Source organism: Oncorhynchus clarkii, unplaced genomic scaffold, assembly GCF_045791955.1.
Source record: "Oncorhynchus clarkii lewisi isolate Uvic-CL-2024 unplaced genomic scaffold, UVic_Ocla_1.0 unplaced_contig_7913_pilon_pilon, whole genome shotgun sequence".
Lineage (NCBI taxonomy): Eukaryota > Metazoa > Chordata > Actinopteri > Salmoniformes > Salmonidae > Oncorhynchus > Oncorhynchus clarkii.
The window spans coordinates 103,112-108,050 of NW_027260857.1; the positions used below are offsets into that span (position 1 = coordinate 103,112).

Sequence of the window (4,939 nt, forward strand, 5' to 3'; positions counted from 1 at the left end):
GATGGTCACTCTGACTGAGCTCCAGTGTTTCTCTGTGGAGATGGGAGGACCTTCCAGGAGGACAACGATCTCTGCAGCACTCCATCAATTAGGCCTTTATGGTAGAGTGGCCAGACGGAAGCCACTCCTCAGTAAAAGACACATGACAGCCCGCTTGGAGTTTGCCAAAAGGCACCTAAAGGACTCTCAGGACATGAGAGACAAGATTCTCTGGTCCGATGAAACCAAGATTTAACTCTTTGGACTGAATGCCAAGTGTCACGTCTGGAAGAAACTTGACACCATCCCTACGGTGAAGCATGGTGGTGGAAGTATCATGCTTTGGGGACGTTTTTCAGCGGCAGGGATTGGGAGACTAGTCAGGATTGAGGGAAAGATGAACGAACAGAGCAAAGTATAGAGAGATCCTTGATGAAAACATGCTCCAGAGTACTCAGGACCTCAGGCTGGGGCGAAGGTTCCTCTTCCAACAGGACAACGACCATAAGCACACAGCCAATACAATGCAGGAGTGGCTTTAGGGCAAGTCTCTGAATGTCCTTAAGAGTCAGAGCCCAGACATGAGACAGATCTAACATCTCTGGAGAAACCTGAAAATAGCTGTGCAGTGACGATCCCCATCCAACCTGAGTAGAGCTTGAGAGGATCTGTACGGAAGAATGGGAGAACCTCCCCAAATACAAGTGTGCCAAGCTTGTAGCGTCATACCCAAGAAGATTCAAGGCTGTATTTGCTCCCTAAGGTGCTTCAACAAAGTACTGAGTAAAGGGTCGGAATACTTACGTAAATGTGATATTTTAGTTTGTATAAAAAAATAAATTGCAAAAATCTCAATAAACCTGTTTTTACTTTGTCACTGTGGGGTATTGTGTGTAGATTCATGAGTAAAAAAAATATTTAATACATTTTAGAATAAGGCTGTAATGTAACAAAATGTGGAAAAGGTCAAGGGGTCTGAATACTTTCCGAATGCACTCTTTATTGGCAAAAATAAGGGGTACATAAAAATCTAAATGTTTCCTTAGCTTCCTTATATCTCTCAGATATAGGACAGACACTTCAGAACAAACTTCCTATAGATTCATTGGGGGGACTATCTGTTCTTCCTTGTAGTGAATTTGTTATTCAATGTATGGGCAGTAAATCCAAATAAAATTGTTCATCAAATACATGAGTAAATATTTGTTTATACTTCAACGGGTCTAGATCAAATAGCTAAATTATCCTTGGTGACCTTCTTAAAACAATTCCATTTGGCTTAGTCGAACCCTATTCTGAGCCGACTTCGCATTCGACATCCGCTCAAGAGGGGCATTTGGTTCACACCTGGGAAGCAGCCCAATTAGAAAACGAATGAAATCCCTTTCAACCGATGTAAACTCCTCCCACCGATGTACCGGCCAGGTGAGCTAAAAAAACATTCTCATTGGAACAGAATGAAATGGAGGAGCCACACCCATGCAGAGGAACAACATGTCAGCAACCTGTGAGCGGGCAACGAGCAGCATTTCCAGGCTCGCCCATGGCGTCAAAATCACCTAAACCGTTCTGGAAAACCACATCAACTGCTCTTAAAAAGTCTCTAACTTAGGTTGAAAGTATTAACACAGATAGTACAACATATCCATGCGTATCGTGGTATCCAATGACTTTGTTACGCTGGTATAAGTGGTATTATAAGAATAGTCTAACCTACATTTCTGTCAAATTAAATAAAATTAATATATTGTGGTACACAATAGATGGTTTAAAGGAGAAGTGAGCTGCAACAGTCCCCCAAAATGTTTGTTTTATTGACAACTTAAAAACTGCCTTTCCCTCCACGTCTTTTTCTAAAGTCTAAGAGAAAAAGTGTTACATCTTGCTTCGTAGTCTAAAGGCCACGCCTCAGTCATGAACCTATAATGAAATATGATGCACACAGCATATTGCCTACAGTCATTTTCCAGTGAACTATACTGTCCTCTCAAGCTCTTCCGTGTTCAGTCAAGACGACTTGTCACGCCACTTCTTACGCAACAGCCCTAAAGAAGGAGATCAAACGTTTTTTGTTTTGTTGGTAAATTGCCTTACATTTCTTACAGGCTACATTTGAATCTGGTAAACTATGTTACGATAGACTTGTTTGTAATATAAGTGTTTCAATGAAGGGGTGATAGCCTTCCGGAAATGTATGATGTTTATTTTGTTCTAATTACTATTACCATAAATATTGGTTCTATGGTTCGGTTCCTGAGTAGGCTAATAAAATAAATATATGTCTGCTGAAGAAACGTGTCTTTGGTGAGAAGAAAGTGTTTTATACTTTGGCTTGAGAAATCCATTAGATACATTAGAGAAGTAGCATATGCTGCGTTCATGTGCTATCGGAGTTATTGGAAGTTCTGACTGTGTAGTTTCACTTGAATGACCCTTCACATCAGAATTACAATTCGGGAAACTGTGTGAGCTACCGAAATGCGACCACTGACCTTTTACATTTTCGAACAAAAGATGATAACAATACGTTTTTGACAAGCACAAGATGGGTGCGGCATAAGGTAGCTAGTTTAACCATATTGATCATATTGTAACGAACCTGGGTTTATATCGATGTTAATCAAGCTAGCTAAACGTAATTATAAGCAACGTTAGTTAGCTCATCAAAGTAGCTAAAATCGTATATGTTGAAAAATTGTTCCGATCAAAATGCACATGAATGAAACAAAGTAATATTTCCAACATCGCAGTTAAGAAATAAAACGCTCCGACGACGACTACATAACCGCAGCATTAACCTACGTGGAATTACGATCGCTCCCTCTGCTCACGCGTGCTGAATGCGCTTATAGAAATAGATGACTATAAAAACGTGTCAAACTGATGGGATACAGAAGCTACAATCCTTGCCAAATGAGGAGAGCTTTATCACAACTTCAAAATGGACTGGTTGACTGAAGTAGGGAAATATGTATTCCAGCAATGAGCTGCAGTTTTGGAAGAACTGCGTCATTTTCAGTTTAGGTGACTTTGCGAGTGAACCTAGTATCACAGTCACAAAGTCAGCATTGTCTATATCGTAAATATTAATATAAAAAAGCTTAAGGTTAGGTTTAGGCACAAGGTTAACAATGTGATTAATGTTAGGGTTAAGGGTTAGGTTTAAAATCTGATTTTAGGAAGCGAAATGTAGAAACAGGCAGGGTTTCGGACGTTGTGGCTGTGGTAACTATTGAATACCCTACATTGCGAACCGCTAGTGTCATTTAGAATTGGTTAGCCTTGGCTATGCATATAGACAGCATCCACACTGGGAATATGCAAAAACATTAGTTTATAAAGACAAAGAGCGTATTTTCATCAGAACCACTAAGCCTAGGCCTACTCCCCAAACATATGTCGTGGCCCTAATTCATCCCAATGCAGTGTTCAATGAAAAATTGTTAATACATTTAGATCATTCCAATAATGAACTAAATTGAACGTCTGTATATCGATAAGAAGACAGATTTAGGTTTGTAACCCTGAAAAATATGTGTTTCAACATGCCGAATTGAGACCCGTTTCAAATTACCATTCTTTGTGAATAACTGTTCAGACGCGAGATGCGAATCACTTCGCAGTATTCTGTTCTATTTTAATCTCTTATATTAAATCATGCTTTTACTATACAATATGTGTATTGACTGTGATAAGTGCTCGGGAAATAAGAGCGTCTAAATTAGCAAAACACGGCTATGAAATTGCACAGCCATAGGCTTCTATAAGCAAGCGCCACACTGAGGTTACTACTTTATTGAAGATGTGTTCCAGGATACACTATAACCAGTTGATATTACAGTTTCATTAAATTCATCTTAAATGTGTTTTTTTTTATTGACTGAATTGACCTACATTAAACAATTTAGCTATTAGGATTCCTTACCTGTAATTGTAATGATAAATTGGACATTGTTGACATATTTCCCATTGCAGACATTGTTCTAGAAATAGTACTCAAACAGTACTCAAACAGTAAAAAAAAAAGTCAGGTTTATGCGGAATGCTTAGGTGTATACAACTATTTAATGTAAGCCTATTTCAACTTTATTAGGTGTGTTTCACTCAAATAAAGGATTTATTGGAACGACATTTAAAATTATAATTGTCATGTTGATTTGACCCCAAAATTATTTTGATCTATATTATTCATGAGTGTTGTGTTTATTCATTTTGGTGTGGATTCTTCGAGTTTAAGTGCTTTTTTTTGCCCTACTTGTTCACCAGCATTTGTATTGTTTTCCCAACAGTCATCAGGGAATCATCACATCAATGGGGTAAAGATATTTCAATTTAAAAAATGTAAGAGATGATATATATATATATGAGGCTCCAGGTTATTTACATGGAAATGACGTTGGCCCACACTTTGTTTATTACATTTATTGACTTGCTGAATTTCAATTGTTTAAGAATTTACTCAAGGCATGTCTGGGTTCCTTACCTAATTTTCAAATGTGTATTTCTTGTTGTTTTAGTTAAATTAATTCATAATTCTACAGTTTAATAAAACAAAACGTATTCTGTTTTTATCATTTTATACAGGTTGTTAAAGAAGATAGAGACTGAGTTTCTTCACTGTGAGAAGGAAAAAGAAGGTATCAGACAAATTTCTTTATGTAGTGTATTGTCATCCAATGGCCTTTAAAAGGAAATGTCTGATTCAGCTGACATATGCAGCATTTACCGTGAATGCGATCTCCGTGAACATTGCCTTTAAAAGCCGCATTGCCTGTTACCCGCAATCGGATTGAATCCCGGGTTTAGACAACACTAGACCACATATTTTACACGTTTAATGTTTTTCAATAAATAATTTCCATAAACATTCAAATTTCATGATAGAGAAATTGAATGTCATAAGAAGATAAAGTTGCTTGCTTACTGGTGACTTGTGGCCACTAGGGCCCCTCCTTCACTA

At 37.9% G+C, this 4,939-nt stretch overlaps 1 long non-coding RNA gene across 1 annotated transcript; it reads left to right on the forward strand.

The window, feature by feature from the left end:
• Positions 1–1,870: 1,870 nt before the first annotated feature.
• On the forward strand, positions 1,871–4,616 carry LOC139401940 (uncharacterized). Its single transcript, XR_011633190.1, has 3 exons — positions 1,871–2,100; positions 4,269–4,295; positions 4,564–4,616. It is a non-coding gene; the product is annotated as an uncharacterized lncRNA (long non-coding RNA).
• The last annotated feature ends 323 nt before the right edge of the window (positions 4,617–4,939 follow it).